Consider the following 19,329-nt stretch of genomic DNA (forward strand, 5'->3'; position numbering starts at 1 on the left):
TCACGCCCCCTTCCTGACTAAATTCCTTCAAGACTGGCCAGTTCCTACTTTAAACATGTTTGTAACGAATATGTAATGCTGTCAACTTTACTCCCAGGACAGACGGGATCTAAGCACCTTGTCTGCGGGACACAGCTCATCACTATGAAGACTGGGTGAGTGTAAGTTCTGTTTTCTTTCTCTGTTATTGAACCTGGAAACCATAAGCAGGTTTTTGCAGGTGGATCTAAGGAGATAAGTGGGGTGTACAGTGGAGGTGAGAAGCCTGCTCAGATAATTGGGTAGCTATGTTGTTGTATCTGGACTCCAGTGATAGCCAACCTAGTCCAATTAACGTATCGCAATAGTTGGTGTCGCAAGTTACATAGTAAGATTAATAAAACAGCATATTGAGTTGAAAAGAGTCAAGTTTGCTGAGGTGAATATAAGAGTGCTAAACCATATACTATATCTCCCATCGTTAATAATTGGCATTAGCATCTGCTGTGCAATGCGATTTATGACCAAAGGGTGGGCAGGATCTATTCCTATAACATGCAGCCAATTTGGAATACATTTTGGGTGTCGGTTTGTCAATATGCAACCGAAATGTTAGTATCTGGTTCAGTGGGGGAATCCACAGGGAGAGTCCTGAAGCACAGATTAACCAGGGGTTGGAGCAGGAATCCGGATCCAGGGAGCGATGGTCCGTAGAGAGTCCAGAGGGGAGCAGGAGAAGGGGTAGACAGGCGAACTGAGAACAGGCGGCAGGCAGGAGAATGGACGGACCGATGAACAGGGTAGGAGCAAACAGTCATCCGAAATCAGAGCAGGTAGAGAGAAGTCGAGAGCAAGATGAAGTCAGGAACCAGGAATACAAGAGATCAAGAAATACTAGATGCAGCAGAAGAGGAGCAACCCAACCTACTCTAGCTAGCAGAGCTGTTGTGAAGCCCACAGGGGAGGAGCATGTGGCTTCTTATAGGCAGAGGGAGTCAGGTGTTGCAGCAAGCATGGCTGTCCAGTGAAGGGCCTGCACAGAATGCAATCTTAGCATGTAAGTCCTTACATTACCCCTTCCTCTAGGGGGAACGACACAGGCCATAATTGGATGACTTGAATGGAACTCATTAATTTCTCGCTGAGTGTACTTGCTTGATTATTGATTTTTGGGACCATAGAATTAGAGAGAGCGCCTCTTGAACCAAGATTGTCTTGTGCGGGGGTAGCAGACGTGGTGCGAAACGTCTCTTGCGGGTAGTAGATTTTAAGCAAAACCGTCTCTTTATGGATTGCAGACTTGAAGGAAGTCTGTCGCTTACATGTAACAGATTTCATGCGAGACCATCTCTTCTGGGTAGCAGACTTTAAGCACGACCTTTTTGAGACTGCCATCTCGGTTTTAGCATCGAAGGCAAACAAAGCACTGTCTGATCAGTTTAATTTAACTGATGTAACTGGTCAACGGAACCCTGAGAGACAAAATGCAGTGGTTCAGTAAATCTTGATGTGCACAATGGATCAGAACAATTGAGCTGTTGGTGGTATTCTGGTATCTTTGGATACAAGACAGCTGTCGGAGTGTTGTCCTATGAAGATTCAGATTTGATAGCGTCATAGGAAGACTGATGACATCACAGGCATCGTTAACTCAGAGGCTGAGACTTGCTGCTCGGCCAATTTACAAATACATATCAGTTTATGATGAGTCTGAATACTTGGACATGCCAAGTGGCAGCAAAGCTGGGCACAAGTTGTATAATCCCAGCGGAAGGCTGAAAGCTGGATGCGAATTTCTCTGTAGGAGGTCCCGAGTACGATGTCAGAAGCACAGACGGTTGGTCAGAATCATAAGGCCATAGCTCTCTAGTGGTGTAACTTTAATGTTTGGATTAGCATGCTAAAGTTAATGAGAATGACAGCCACAGATTGAGTTCGGGCAAAAGATGGCATATGTAGTGAGGGGAAAAAAAAAAAAGGACTGCAAACAATCAAAAACACTAGTAACAAACAACACTTAGCTGCACTATATAGCTAATACTCTTCCCTTCAACTGGTTTGGAACTCTGACCCAGAGAGAATACAAGTAGACTTCGAAGGAACAAACCTACAGCGCAAAGAAAACAAAGAAAGAAGATAGTGTATTCTGTAAGATGTAAGTGAGAGTCCAGGTGTAGTGATTCACACTTACAGAATTGATGTCAAAATCAAGCAGAAGAAAATAACTCTTGTAGTATCTGGGAGGGAAATTAATGTGGGGACTGCTAGGCTCAGTTGGGCTCACCTCTCTAAACATAGGTAACAGCTCAGGCATGAACATGAGGGAACAGCAAGAAAGAGGGAGGGAAATGAATCACTCCCTAGGGTTTTCTCAATCAACATTGCTCCCTTCCTCTGTTAACACATGAGAACACGTATCTGTTCTGGGATCAAGCCTAGATTTGGATCACGCATGCGCAGAAGCCTGCATGGTGCTACCTAGCACGGCATATGCAGTACTTTAAGGGGCCCAATGAAAGGCTCTGGTGCTATCTTGTCAAGGTCTAGTCCAGTTACATATACCCACTTATCAGTGACAGGCAAAGCGACGAGAGTTTTCTGCCGTTGGATTGGCTATCAGTAGGAGACCAGAACCTTGGGGCAGTTGGGTGTCAAGATGCATCAATACAGACGCCAGGGATTAGGCTCTGCAAGGGAATCGGTGAGCGGTAAACTTGTTTTTGAAGTGAGAGCCATAGAATCAGAAATGGGTACATCAGGCTCTGCATGGGATATCAGGTACTGCAGGAAAATCCGTGAGATACAAACTTTGTCTTTTGAAGCAGAAGCCTTAGAATCAGTAATGGTTACATCAGACACTGCAGGGGAATCAGTGAGAGGAAAGCTCGTCTTAAGAAAGGAAACATTACAATTGGCAATGGTTACATCAGACAATGCAGGGGAACCGGTGAGAAAAGTGGGAGCCTTTGTCTCACATACGGCACCCTGCAAGCATGCAACCTGCATATGGGACAAGGGTTAATATTCACACTCGCAAGTGCCCCATCCTTCACCTTCGCAAAGGTCCCTCAGATGAGTTAATATCTACCCTAAATCCGTCCCAATATACCACTGTCATGTACAGCACACAAGTGGGCACGTGATTAGATATGCAACTAGGGTTAATACACATGGCTACTCAAGCCAACTCACCTTTCGCCTGCACAAGGTACATCCAATGAGTTAATACTAACCCCTTACTCAATTGTATGTGTATATGTATATAATGCCACCATCTGGGGTATGCAAAAAAAGATGTAAAATTAATATTTGTGAGGGCCCCAGGTCCCTGTTTATTATAGGAATAACTGCACTTTAACACGAGAATCAGTTGTAGCAAAATGTGTCCGAAAACACAAATACTCTCCCTAGAGCGTGCAACGGTTTCAGAGCCCAAAGCATTACTTATTAAATGTTTTAATATATATATATATATATATATATACCATACACAGAGGGATGAATACCGCGTCACTTCCAAAAAAATAATGCAATGTCAAATAAACCTACCTAAATCAGAAAAATATAACTGATATAGTTGTAGCAGAAATAAAGTATAAGCTGTAGGTGGTGCTAGAGGAAAAATATAGATATGTAAACACAAAAGAAAAAGAAACCTATAGTAGCACTCAGACAAATATTTGCAAAAATAAGAAGGGTACTTTAATTAAATCCAAAAAATAACAGAAATACAAACAACTAACTGGTGAGCCTGCCTGACTAAAAATTAATTAGTGGACATAAGAAACAAAATAAAATATTAATGAAAAACACAGTATAATAAACCCAGAAAAATGAAAATTGATGCCCTAAAGAAACCTTGCTCACTGAGGGAAAAGGTTATTTCCCGCAATGAAGCAATACAGACCGGCCGGTCACCAGAAATGTTAATGGCTGAAAGACATCATAGGTCAAAAGTGCTAAACTGAGAAAATATACACAGAAAAAACATAAGTGCTGTACTGATAGCAGTGAAAGTGTCAATAACACAAGGATGAACCTAATGCAATTCAAGTAGTATTAGAACAAGGAATACATATAGAGTAGTTCATTTAGTGACCCAAATACATGAATATAAGCAAATGGGAAAACAAAGGGAGGGATGGATAAACAAATACTCAGCTCCTTGGAAATGAGATACTGCAGACATCAATCAGCACAGCACAGTCCACAAATAGAGTCCAGATATGTTGGACATTGTTGATAGTCCAAAATAAGACAAAAGTCAGGCAGGGTCAGCAGCAGCAAAAGTTAAAATTAGCCCACTAACGCGTTTCGCCCACAAAGGCTTCCTCACGAGTGGTGCTAAGGCTATGTGACGAGCATTTAAATAGGTAGCAGATAATCACGAAATTCGCGCCAAAATACCATATTTTGCAGATGCTATTAATTCCCTCAATGATTGGTGCTAACATGGAGTCTCTCTACGATCAGCAGCTGTGTATAGTCCCGCGAGAATTGTGTATAAGGCACCACACATGCGCATTAGCAAAGTAACTGTTGCGCCCGCCATCTTGGTTGTGGTTTTTCTTATTTTGCCCTTAGTGTATTGTATTGTATGTCTTTATTTATATAGCGCCATTAATGTACATAGCGCTTCACAGCAGTAATACATGTGGTAATCCAATAAATAACAGATAATATAAATAACAGATCATGGGAATAAGTGCTTTAGACATTAAGGAAGAGGAGTCACTGCTCCGAGGAGCTTACAGTCTAATTGGTAGGTAGGGAGAACGTACAGAGACAGTAGGAGGGAGTTCTGGTAAGTGCATCTGCAGGGGGCCAAGCTTTATGTGCCATGTGTTCAGAATAGCCACAGTCCTATTCATATGCTTCTTTAAGCAAGTGTGTCTTAAGGTGGGTCTTAAAGGTGGATAGAGAGGGTGCTAGTCGGGTACTGAGGGGAAGGGCATTCCAGAGGTGAGGGGCAGTCAATGAAAAAGGTTTAAGGCGGGAGAGGGCTTTAGATACAAAGGGGGTAGAAAGAAGACATCCTTGAGAAGAACGCAAGAGTCTGGATGGTGCATAACGAGAAATTAGGGCTGAGATGTAAGGAGGGGCAGAAGAGTGTAAAGCTTTAAAAGTGAGGAGAAGAATGGAGTGTGAGATGCGGGATTTGATCGGAAGCCAGGAGAGGGATTTCATGAGGGGAGATGCTGAGACAGATCTAGGAAAGAGTAGAGTGATTCTGGCAGCAGCGTTAAGGATAGATTGTAGGGGAGACAGGTGAGAGGCAGGAAGGCCGGACAGCAGGAGGTTACAGTAATCAAGACGGGAGAGAATGAGGGCCTGAGTCAGAGTTTTAGCAGTCGAGCAACAGAGGAAAGGGCGTATCTTTGTTATATTGCGGAGGAAAAAGCGACAGGTTTTAGAAATGTTTTGAATGTGAGGGGCAAATGTGAGAGAGGAGTCGAGTGTGACCCCAAGGCAGCGTGCTTGGGCTACTGGGTGAATGATCGTAGTTCCAACAGTAATGTGGAAGGAGGTAGTAGGGCCAGGTTTGGGAGGAAGTATGAGGAGCTCTGTTTTAGCCATGTTGAGTTTAAGGCGGCGGAGGGCCATCCAGGATGATATAGCAGAGAGACATTCAGAAACTTTGGTTTGTACAGTAGGTGTAAGGTCGGGTGTTGAGAAATATATTTGTGTGTCGTCAGCATAGAGGTGATAATTAAACCCAAAAGATGTTATTAGGTCACCTAGAGAGAGTGTATACAGAGAAAAGAGAAGAGGTCCCAGGACAGAGCCCTGGGGTACCCCCACAGAGAGATCAACAGAGGAGGAGGAGGTATTAGCAGAAGAGACACTGAAAGTACGATGGGAGAGGTAGGATGAGATCCAGGATAGAGCTTTGTTCCGAATGCCAAGAGTATGGAGAATGTGAAGGAGAAGAGGGTGGTCCACGGTGTCAAATGCTGCAGAGAGGTCGAGTAATATGAGCAGAGTGTAATGACCTCTGTCTTTGGCAGCATGGAGGTCGTCAGTTATTTTAGTGAGGGCTGTTTCCGTGGAGTGAGCAGTACGGAAGCCAGATTGTAGAGGGTGTAGGAGAGAATAGGTGTTGAGAAAATGGAGCAAGCGAGCGAATACAAGACGTTCAAGGAGTTTAGAGGCAAAAGGCAGGAGGGAGACAGGCCGATAGTTAGAAAGACAGGTAGGGTCAAGCTTGCTGTTTTTGAGTAATGGTATGACTGTTGCATGTTTGAAGGAGGATGGAAAGGTTCCAGAGCAGAGGGAGGAGTTAAAAATGTGCGTGAGCGTAGGGATTATAGTAGGAGCAAGAGGTTTTAGGAGATGGGAGGGAATGGGGTCAAGAGGGCAAGTGGTAGAGGGAGAAGAGGCGATCAACAGCGACACATCCTCCTCTGAGACAGTGGAAAAAGAGTCAAGGAAGGCAGGAGGAGAGTTAGGAAGAGGTGTAGGATGGGAGGAAGAAACAGAGGGGATGTTCTGACGTATGGATTCCACCTTTTCCTTAAAATAGCCAGCAAAGTCCTGAGCGGAGATGGAGGAAGGAGAGGCAGCGGAGGGTGGTTTGAGTAGAGTATCAAAGACAGAGAACAGTCGGCGTGGGTTAGACTTGTGCATGTTGATTAGTGAAGAAAAGTAGGCTTGTTTAGCTTGCGAGAGGGCAGAGTTGAAACAGGATAGCATAAATTTGTAGTGAAGGAAGTCTGCGAGAGTATGAGATTTCCTCCAGAGGCGTTCAGAGGAACGAGTGGAGGAACGCAGCATGCGCGTGTGGGAATTTAACCAGGGTCTAGGGTTAAAAGGGCGAGTGCGGCAGAGAGAAAGCGGGGCATGTAGATCAAGAGAGGAGGACAAGGCAGAGTTGTAGTTCCTGACCAGTTTGTCAGGGTCTGTAGCAGATCTGAGAGAGGAGAGGGAGGAGTGTAACGTTCACTCAAAGTCAGGTAAGTGAATAGAGCGCAGGTTTCTGCAGAACCGGGGTGTAGATGGAGGTGGAGAAGTTGAGAAGCGAGATAGAGAGAATGAGATGAGGTGATGGTCAGAGAGAGGAAAAGGGGAAATGGAGAAATCGGAGAGAGAGAAATTTTTAGTGAAAACCAGGTCTAAGTAGTGGCCATCCTTGTGGGTGCTGGCTGCAGTCCACTGTTGAAGGCCAAAAGAAGAGGTTAGAGAAAGAAAGCGGGAAGCCCAAGGGAGAGAGGGGTCATCAATGTGGCAATTGAAGTCCCCAAGGAGAAGAACAGGCGAGTCTGAGGAGAGGAAGAAAGAGAGCCAGGATTCAAAGTGAGAGAGAAAGGCAGAAGGGGGATGAGTAGAGGTAGGTGGGCGATACATGACCGCCACATGAACAGGGAGAGGAGAGAAGATCTGGACAGTGTGAACCTCAAAGGAGGGAAAGGCAAGAGAGGGGGGAATAGGAATAGTTCGGTAACGGCAGAGAGAGGAGAGCAGGAGCCCCACACCTCCACCCCTGCCATCAAGGCGCGGAGTGTGGGAGAAGGAAAGGCCACCATAAGAGAGGGCAGCTTCCAGAGCAGAGTCAGACTGAGTGAGCCAGGTCTCAGTTATAGCAAAGAGAAGCAGGGAGTGAGAGAGAAAGAAGTCATGCACAGAGAGGAACTTGTTAGAGAGGGAGCGAGCATTCCAAAGGGCACAGGAGAAAGGGAGAGAGGAGGGAGGGTGGCAGGGGATGGGTATGAGGTTGGAGGGGTTAACACCAGAAGGAGTAGAAGTTGTATGTGGGAGGCGAGGACGAGAGCAAGTAGAAATAAGGCAGGGACCAGGATTGGGAGAGATATCCCCAGAAGCAAGGAGGAGAAGCATGGATAGAAAGAGGATGTGTGAGGATGATTTGTAGGGGTGTGATTTAGTGCAGGAGGTATAGCTGTGTGGTGACAGAGGACGCAGGTAAGAAAGGAGTTCATGTGAACTGAGAAGTGGGGAAGAAAGGAGAGATGGAGATATATGAATAGAGTTAGAGACATAAGGAGACTGGTGGAAGGAAGTGCATAATTTGAAAATAAGTGCGGTTGCAGCAAATATAAAAAATAAAGGCGGCATCACAGCAATAGTTAAGTGTTGAAATGTGCAGTCTGTGATAGATGATATCCTCCTTTCCAACGTAGATCAAATGCAGGAATCAGAAGCAGTAGGTGATGTCCACTTTTCCACTTCTTTTTGAACTTCCTTTTTAAACTTCATAAATACTTGAAACATATATACTTAAAAGCATATCTGCTTAAAAGCATGGCTGCTAGCAGCAATGGCTGTTAGGAGTTTACTTATATACTTTTAGAAAGTCACCTAAATAGAACTAAATACACAGCATGGGAGGATATCAGGATAGACAGACAATTGGAATATGTTTTTACCTAAATAGAACTAAATACACAGCATGGGAGGATATCAGGATAGACAGACAATTGGAATATGTTTTTACCTAAATAGAACAAAATACACAGCATGGGAGGATATCAGGATAGACAGACAATTGGAATATGTTTTTACCTAAATAGAACTAAATACACAGCATGGGAGGATATCAGGATAGACAGACAATTGGAATATGTTTTTACCTGAGGAAAGAGAAGAGATGAAGTGACGTCACAATCTCGTAGCGAGCGCATGAGAATTATCCCAGGCTTCTCGCATATGTGCAGTTGATATTGCGGGTTGTGGCGGCCATCTTTGAATGGGTAAATTGCCCTCAAATGAATTCTGATCATGATCGGTCAGTGTTGGCAAAGATATATCCTCGCGCATGGGCAGTAGAAGTTAAAGTGCCCAGACATACAGTAATTCACAGCAGTCAGTGGATCCTATTTGTAGAGATAGACACAGCATCCTTAATTGCATCGTAGGTCCATGAGATCCTAACGTAATAGTCACCCAGTAAGGCAGATTTGGGTACATATATATGGGGAATTTCATCCTGGAAAATATCCCCTATAGCCGAAGGATATTTTTTGTGGGTAGATTTTTATACACGGAAGGAGAGTAGTGCCATATTGAGACAGTGGTATGGCATTCCAGACAGGAACAGGGTATAACCAGCAAAAGTATAAAATATAGGCTGATCTATGATAATAGAGGAAAAGAGACAAAAATTAAGGCAAATCTTCCAAAACATCTCATAACCTAATTAGACAAAATCATTAACACTGCAGTTGGGAAACAATAAAGCAACAAATAATTAGACAAAGATATCTGCATATTTAACTAAAAAGAGGACGGTATATGGGGAAAACTGTCAGAACTGTTAATAAATTACTAATAAAAAACAATCAAAACCTAATTCCCGTAAACCAGAAACCCCCATAAGAATAAAATAAAAAATATATATATTCAGATATAAGCTGTTACTTCATTGTTTCCATACAAACTCTGCAGTATCACCTGTAATAGAAAAACAAAATAGTATTTTAACATACATTAAAACAGAAACAGTTGATGATGGAAAAGTCAAATCATATCATAGGAACATAGAAAAGCCCAAATAGTCGTTGAGACCACCTGGGATCATTGAACCTAATATGACAATCCACCTGCATTCGTGTTGTAAGAGTGTTCTCTCAAAGTCTCCCCCGCGTATCCCCAGGGTGACACGCTCTATGGCAAATGCAGAAAGAAGTGAATTGTCCGCTTCATGTTCCTGCAAAAAGTGTTTGGCTACCATTGTAATTTTCTTGAATGATTCTAAGTCCCTCTTAGCATTTTTAATATTCCTACTATGCTCCATTATTCTAAAGCGTACTTCCCTTGTTGTCATACCAACATATGTCTTGTTACAAGGACACATTAAGCAGTAGATAACTCCTTTTGATCTACAATTAAGAAATTGTTTGATGGTAAACTCATTGATGCCCTTGCTATCCTTAAAACTGGATGTTGGTTTTGTAAACTTGCAGGCTGGACAGCCACCACATTTAAAGAAACCCTTCTTGTCGAATGTAGACAAAAATGTTGTTGTACTGGGTATAGTGTAGTGGCTGTGGACCAATTTATCTCTTAAATTTGGTGATCTTCTGCTTGTAAGTTCCACTTTAGGGCCCAATTTGTGTTTGAGATCTGGATCGATCATCAGAATAGACCAATGTTTTTGAAGGATTTCCCGCACTTGATTCCATTGTTGATTGTACGTGCCTATAAATCTTATTTTATTGGAATCCTGATGTTTTAATTTGGGTTTCAAAAGGGATACCCGGCTCATACATTTGCTGCGTTCATATCCTTTCTTAATAGTGGATTGGCTATAACCTCGATTGCGGAATCTGTGTTTCATTTCCACTGCTCGAAATTCATAGGTAAGGGGATCAGAGCAATTACGCTTTAGGCGAATAAATTCACCAGTCGGGACTCCGGCAATTTGATGGAAAGGGTGGGAACTTGAGGCGTGCAGGATAACATTTGTGGCAGTCTCCTTCCGGAAAATATCAGTACTGAGGTGCCCATTACTCTCAATCTTGATACAAAGATCTAAAAAATCGATTGAGGTGTGACTAAATTTAGATGTTAACTTAATGTTGAGACTGTTGTGGTTGAGCACAGCGACAAATCGCTGAAAATCCTCTGCACTGCCCTGCCAGAGGATCAGAACATCATCGATGTATCTCAACCACAACAGTACCCGATCTGTCATGGCACTGTTTGCCTCCGAGAAAACCACTTCTCTTTCCCACCAACCTAAAAATAAATTTGCATATGAGGGAGCACATGCCGCCCCCATTGCTGTCCCCCTTAACTGCAAGTAGAACTTATTCTTAAAAAGGAAATAATTATGCGTCAGGGTAAATGTTAGCAGCTGCATCAAAAGTTCTATCAACGGTTTTGTCAATGTTGTCATTGTAAGGAAATTATGAGATGCTTCCAATCCATCCTTGTGATTAATTGAGGTATACAATGCCTCAACATCACAGGTAGCTAGAATTACACCTTCATCTACCACAATCTCGTCCAATCTGGATAACACATCCATAGTATCCCGTAGGAATGTAGGCAGGGTTTCAACTATAGGGTATAGGAAGGTGTCAATAAATACTGGAAATTTGGTCTTCAGACCTTGACAGATGGATGCTGTGATTGTACCCTGTGAGCAAGCACTCTCCAGGAGACAATCTAACTCCAACTTGAATTTATCTGTTGGGTCACAATCAAGTAAGGAATAACACTTGATATCCCTCAACTGTCTGAAGACCTCCTTTTCATATAATGATTTAGGCCAGATCACCACATTGCCACCTTTGGAGTTAGATTGTCTCCTGGAGAGTGCTTGCTCACAGGGTACAATCACAGCATCCATCTGTCAAGGTCTGAAGACCAAATTTCCAGTATCACCTACTCTATATATGCTACCGAAGGTTCACAAACACCCCCAAAATCCACCTGGTAGGCCTATTGTAGCAGGGATTGGTGGCATGAGTGAACCAATCAGTCGCTTTATTGACACCTTCCTATACCCTATAGTTGAGACCCTGCCTACATTCCTACGGGATACTATGGATGTGTTATCCAGATTGGACGAGATTGTGGTAGATGAAGGTGTAATTCTAGCTACCTGTGATGTTGAGGCATTGTATACCTCAATTAATCACAAGGATGGATTGGAAGCATCTCATAATTTCCTTACAATGACAACATTGACAAAACCGTTGATAGAACTTTTGATGCAGCTGCTAACATTTACCCTGACGCATAATTATTTCCTTTTTAAGAATAAGTTCTACTTGCAGTTAAGGGGGACAGCAATGGGGGCGGCATGTGCTCCCTTATATGCAAATTTATTTTTAGGTTGGTGGGAAAGAGAAGTGGTTTTCTCGGAGGCAAACAGTGCCATGACAGATCGGGTACTGTTGTGGTTGAGATACATCGATGATGTTCTGATCCTCTGGCAGGGCAGTGCAGAGGATTTTCAGCGATTTGTCGCTGTGCTCAACCACAACAGTCTCAACATTAAGTTAACATCTAAATTTAGTCACACCTCAATCGATTTTTTAGATCTTTGTATCAAGATTGAGAGTAATGGGCACCTCAGTACTGATATTTTCAGGAAGGAGACTGCCACAAATGCTATCCTGCACGCCTCAAGTTCCCACCCTTTCCATCAAATTGCCGGAGTCCCGACTGGTGAATTTATTCGCCTAAAGCGTAATTGCTCTGATCCCCTTACCTATGAATCTCGAGCAGTGGAAATGAAACACAGATTCCGCAATCGAGGTTATAGCCAATCCACTATTAAGAAAGGATATGAACGCAGCAAATGTATGAGCCGGGTATCCCTTTTGAAACCCAAATTAAAACATCAGGATTCCAATAAAATAAGATTTATAGGCACGTACAATCAACAATGGAATCAAGTGCGAGAAATCCTTCAAAAACATTGGTCTATTCTGATGATCGATCCAGATCTCAAACACAAATTGGGCCCTAAAGTGGAACTTACAAGCAGAAGATCACCAAATTTAAGAGATAAATTGGTCCACAGCCACTACACTATACCCAGTACAACAACATTTTTGTCTACATTCGACAAGAAGGGTTTCTTTAAATGTGGTGGCTGTCCAGCCTGCAAGTTTACAAAACCAACATCCAGTTTTAAGGATAGCAAGGGCATCAATGAGTTTACCATCAAACAATTTCTTAATTGTAGATCAAAAGGAGTTATCTACTGCTTAATGTGTCCTTGTAACAAGACATATGTTGGTATGACAACAAGGGAAGTACGCTTTAGAATAATGGAGCATAGTAGGAATATTAAAAATGCTAAGAGGGACTTAGAATCATTCAAGAAAATTACAATGGTAGCCAAACACTTTTTGCAGAAACATGAAGCGGACAATTCACTTCTTTCTGCATTTGCCATAGAGCGTGTCTCCCTGGGGATACGCGGGGGAGACTTTGAGAGAACACTCTTACAACACGAATGCAGGTGGATTGTCATATTAGGTTCAATGATCCCAGGTGGTCTCAACGACTATTTGGGCTTTTCTATGTTCCTATGATATGATTTGACTTTTCCATCATCAACTGTTTCTGTTTTAATGTATGTTAAAATACTATTTTGTTTTTCTATTACAGGTGATACTGCAGAGTTTGTATGGAAACAATGAAGTAACAGCTTATATCTGAATATATATATTTTTTATTTTATTCTTATGGGGGTTTCTGGTTTACGGGAATTAGGTTTTGATTGTTTTTTATTAGTAATTTATTAACAGTTCTGACAGTTTTCCCCATATACCGTCCTCTTTTTAGTTAAATATGCAGATATCTTTGTCTAATTATTTGTTGCTTTATTGTTTCCCAACTGCAGTGTTAATGATTTTGTCTAATTAGGTTATGAGATGTTTTGGAAGATTTGCCTTAATTTTTGTCTATTTTCCTCTATTATCATAGATCAGCCTATATTTTATACTTTTGCTGGTTATACCCTGTTCCTGTCTGGAATGCCATACCACTGTCTCAATATGGCACTACTCTCCTTCCTTGTATAAAAATCTACCCACAAAAAATATCCTTCGGCTATAGGGGATATTTTCCAGGATGAAATTCCCCATATATATGTACCCAAATCTGCCTTACTGGGTGACTATTACGTTAGGATCTCATGGACCTACGATGCAATTAAGGATGCTGTGTCTATCTCTACAAATAGGATCCACTGACTGCTGTGAATTACTGTATGTCTGGGCACTTTAACTTCTACTGCCCATGCGCGAGGATATATCTTTGCCAACACTGACCGATCATGATCAGAATTCATTTGAGGGCAATTTACCCATTCAAAGATGGCCGCCACAACCCGCAATATCAACTGCGCATATGTGAGAAGCCTGGGATAATTCTCATGCGCTCGCTACGAGATTGTGACGTCACTAAGGGCAAAATAAGAAAAACCACAACCAAGATGGCGGGCGCAACAGTTACTTTGCTAATGCGCATGTGTGGTGCCTTATACACAATTCTCGCGGGACTATACACAGCTGCTGATCGTAGAGAGACTCCATGTTAGCACCAATCATTGAGGGAATTAATAGCATCTGCAAAATATGGTATTTTGGCGCGAATTTCGTGATTATCTGCTACCTATTTAAATGCTCCTGTCACATAGCCTTAGCACCACTCGTGAGGAAGCCTTTGTGGGCGAAACGCGTTAGTGGGCTAATTTTAACTTTTGCTGCTGCTGACCCTGCCTGACTTTTGTCTTATTTTGGACTATCAACAATGTCCAACATATCTGGACTCTATTTGTGGACTGTGCTGTGCTGATTGATGTCTGCAGTATCTCATTTCCAAGGAGCTGAGTATTTGTTTATCCATCCCTCCCTTTGTTTTCCCATTTGCTTATATTCATGTATTTGGGTCACTAAATGAACTACTCTATATGTATTCCTTGTTCTAATACTACTTGAATTGCATTAGGTTCATCCTTGTGTTATTGACATTTTCACTGCTATCAGTACAGCACTTATGTTTTTTCTGTGTATATTTTCTCAGTTTAGCACTTTTGACCTATGATGTCTTTCAGCCATTAACATTTCTGGTGACCGGCCGGTCTGTATTGCTTCATTGCGGGAAATAACCTTTTCCCTCAGTGAGCAAGGTTTCTTTAGGGCATCAATTTTCATTTTTCTGGGTTTATTATACTGTGTTTTTCATTAATATTTTATTTTGTTTCTTATGTCCACTAATTAATTTTTAGTCAGGCAGGCTCACCAGTTAGTTGTTTGTATTTCTGTTATTTTTTGGATTTAATTAAAGTACCCTTCTTATTTTTGCAAATATTTGTCTGAGTGCTACTATAGAGGTTTCTTTTTCTTTTGTGTTTATATATATATATATATATATATATATATATATATATATATATATATATATATATATATATATATATATATATATATACACATACACACACACACACACACAGTGTTAGGGTTACAGAAAAAATATTACGAAACATACAATTACAATCAAATGCAGATCAGCTTCTTAAAATAAAAGGATAACATCAAATAGAAATCCCTATATAGTACCTTACCCCAATGTTATAGGTTTTCTTCCAGAGAGGTCACTGGTTTCAAACATGAGATCTCATGTATTTGGTCCCAAATACACCTCTACACCTCTGTTAAGAGCTGATCTTCTTAATCTTTGCTCAGACATAAATATTCTTTCTTCCCATGTAAACCACATAAACCCACCCCCTGTCATAAATCAGGTGGCAGATTGACAGTTTTATGTCAGAGGGAAAAAACTTACAAACGACGTTTGAATCGTCTCAATATATAAATGTACTCATAACTTTCCTTAACTAACACTTGCACACATGTGAGTCACATCAATACATTCAGGTACTCGTGGTGGATACAATGAGATTAAATATGAACATCTTAATCCTAAATTTAAGCGACAAATTAATACCTCTCCCTTTATTACCTTTTAAATTAAACATAGTGTGTGATGTCAGAACGTGACCCTCGGTGACACAATTACAGATTTTTAACTTTTATTATACAGAGGAGATGACATCACATTATATTCAAATTTTTAATAAAGACTCTTGGTTTTATACGTTCTTAGCCTGGTCATCCATAAACCCCCTCCAGAGAATGCTTTGAAGCTTAGCTGTATAAAAACTCATGTTTATAGATCGTTGTCACAGGTGCCATATTTTATTCCCAAGTCTGCCAGACACTACCCTTATCTCGACTATCAGCAATATACAACCCATCTGGCCCTTTTAAGTGAGCCCTACAGAATAACCCACCAGTTGAATTCTGTTTCAAACCCAGCACCCACCCGTGACAAGCCTGGGCTTGTCATAAACCCAATATATATTGTATTTTTAACTTCAAACTCTAGCTCATTAACCCCTGAAACACCAGATTGATTAAAATACATAATATCTCATGATGTTATCATGACACTTAGAATTACCAAAATGTATACCCAACACTGCAGGGAAATCAGTGAAAGGTGAACTTATCTTTAAAAGCAGAGGCCTTAGAATCTGCAATAGGGAAATCAAACACTACGGGGAAATCTCTCAAGTTGAGCCTGAGAATCAGCAATGGTTTTAACGGGTACTGCAGAGGAAACTGTGAGGGGTAAACTTATCTTTGAATTAAGAGCCTTAGAAACAGCAAGGGATATATCAGCCACTATCAATACTACATCCGTATTTATCAAACAGCCCTTTCAGCCTCGAAGATAGTCAAATCCTTCCCGAAGGCTCTGAAACTCCCATAGCTCTCCAGGTGGATTTTTAAAAAAAAAATTAAAACTTAATGGCTTTACAAACTATCGGGTATGGAGGGGCAAAATCCACAGGGAGGTATGTAAATGCAGATTAGCCTTGGGTTGTAGCAGATAGCTGGAGCAGGATCCGTGGAGCGATGGTGTGTAGAGTCCAGAAGGGAGCAGGAGAAAGGGTAGACGGCGGCAGACAGGAGAATCATCAGTTGAATAGGGCAGGAACAAAAAGCAGAGTGGATCCAAAGTCACTTCAGAAAGAAACAGCTGTGTGGATCCGAAGTGCAGAGCAAGCCGAACCAGGCATACAAGAGTTTGATTTGAGTTTTGATAATTGTCAGCGTAGTATTGGAATTTTGCAAGTCTAGTATGGCTTGTGCATGTATTCCGCAGGACACAAGATCTTATGTAGCGTCCAATTAATTTCTATCACACAAGGCATCTCTAAAGCGGTAAAGCTCAATAAGATTGGATGTTACCCAGGAAAGATGTGCCTCACGGATTCCGCCTGCGCACAGCAGCATGGATATCATAGTCTTAGGAACTCGGACTGGAAATAGTCATGTGCAAAATCGGCCTGGTATCAAATTAATTCTTAACCAAGGGCAGTTGGTAAAATCAACAAGAAATTGTTGAAGGTTAAAATTTTGAAATGTTCTAGTGAACAGATCCGCTGGTTTTTGAAATACAAGTGTAAGTCCTACAAAAAAAGATGTAAGGAGAAAAGATAGGAGACTATTCTGCTAATAGAATTTTTTAATAGGGTCAACATTTTAGATAGGACATTTTAGCTGCTAACGCTATGCATAAAGCATTGAATATATACGGAATGGGACAGAAATAATTCATCCCATTCATTATGCAATGCAATAATAGTCTTTTAAAATTAAAACTATATTACAGAAGCATTGGAATATCTTAAAACAAGATCTGATATTGGGGAGTCACTTATCGGACCACCCCCATAGTAAAGCGCCCAATCTGAAAGATAGATTGGCTTCAAGCGCCCTCACAGAAAAAAATACAGGACAGAATTCTATGTATTGGTTACCTAAAAAAAGCAAAGGGTTTCTATGGCTGTCAGATCTAAAGCTTGTAAATTTAGCACAATATGGCCAAAGCTATAATATTTAATCCTTTATCAACTGCAAAACCAATTATATAGTCTACCTTTTGGAAACGCTAATATGTGGGCAGAACTAGAAGACCCCTTAGAAATAGAATATTGGAGCATGTTAGGAACATGTCAATGGGCTTAGGCCCCGGTATCTCCGCTGCAACGCGCGCCCGCGAGATTGGCGGCACATGCAGCCGATTACCTGGTCTGCAGCTCACTGCAGGAAGAGAGACCAGGGGGGGGGGGCGTGGTGGGGGAGTGACGAGGGCGGGGCCATGACATCACCCGGCAGGTTCGCCCTCATTGGCTGAACTGCCGGGGGGCGTGCCGTATCGCTCGACGCGAGTCCTGCTCTCAATTCTATTGAGAGCAGGAGCAGCTCTCGCCTCAGCGCTGCAGCCCCCCCTCGCAGCGGGCCCGGCGCCATTGAGGGGACGGCTCTAGTCCGTGCAGCGTCCGCCACAGCAGACGCTGTAGTAGGCAGCAGGGTCAAGGCCTTAAAGATGCACTCCGTTTCCCTATATTTAAAAGAAATTCCACGAGTCTGGCCTTAAGGGGTTAACCTTTAGGGGAATAGACTGGGGTCCTCCTCATCGGAGAGGGGGAAAATAGAGTCCAACATCTATCCCAAAAGGATTGGATATTTAAATTGGGCACCTTTTGTTCCTTCGGGACTCAATGAAGATATTGATTTGAACGCTCTTATTAGTTAGATTTCAATTCATCCTTTTATCATTTTAATGAGTACCTTGTGTGATCTCTCTCCCCGTCTCTCTCACTCCCTCTCTCTGTCTCTCTCCCCGGCCTTCCATGTGTGTGGCTCTCTCTGTGTGTGTGTGTCGCCTTCCCTCCATCTGTGTGGCTCCCTGCGTGTGTGTGGCTCCTTCCCTCCATCTGTGTGGCTCCCTGCGTGTGTGTGTGGCTCCTTCCCTCCATCTGTGTGGCTCCCTCCGTGTGTGTCTGTGTGTGTGGCTCTAATACAGTATTTATGTTTTTAATATTTTATATATCCCATACTGCAAGCAATATGTGCTATTTTTAGATTGTCAGTTGTAATAATTTAATTGAGCATATTAAGCATTTGATTTGTGATATAGAAACTATTCTGACTCATGCACACTGTGGCGAGTGATAGAGACAGGTACTTAAGTCACTCCCCGTAGATGCACACAGAGTCCTTTTTTTCTTTTGTTCTTTTAATGGAAAATGCAACAATAACAAAGGAGGGTGAACTGAGAAAGGTGGCAAAAATGAGGGAGAGGTAAATTATGATAATTTCTACCAGGAGATGGGATAAGATGGGATAAGATGGGATAAGAGACTGCTTCTTTTTTTTCTTTTTATTTCACTTTAACTGGTTTTTTTTTGTTTCAATTTTTTTATTGTTTTTTGAGAGAACGACATCTTATAACAAGTTTTAACATACATCTGTTACAACTTCACAGTGTACAAAAAGAGAAAATATTAAACATTATATTACAACATAAATAATACTCGTGTTGTCTTTTCTTATATATAAACTTTCATTCGTTGAATACTACAAAACATTTGTTATTTTTTTTAAATTTTAACAACCTATTGAGGAAGCAGCCACTTCCGGACATCTCTCTCTCAGAGAAAAGAAGAGGGGGGGGGGGGAAGAAATGACAGGGTGGGGGGTGTCTTATTAACTTCAGTCCTGTACGGCCCCTATGTTTTATTGTTAATTGTCTGGCCATACTGACCAGACCTTATGGAATTTATCCACCTTTTGACTCAGCGAGTTCCATTAATCTTATTTCCCTGACACTTCTCAGTACTGTCTGTGACGATGGAGAGGATTTGGCCCGGTATTAAAGGGGTTGCACCCCATTTGGCCACCCCTGACCGCACCAGGGAGACAAGGGGTTAACTGGACTGAGGTCCAGAAATGTGATTTAACCCTTGTTATGACCTGTAACTGTATTTTCCCCTGTTCCCCTGTTCCATTGTAA

The sequence above is a fragment of the Ascaphus truei genome, chromosome 15 (genome assembly GCF_040206685.1).
Source record: "Ascaphus truei isolate aAscTru1 chromosome 15, aAscTru1.hap1, whole genome shotgun sequence".
NCBI classification, from domain to species: domain Eukaryota; kingdom Metazoa; phylum Chordata; class Amphibia; order Anura; family Ascaphidae; genus Ascaphus; species Ascaphus truei.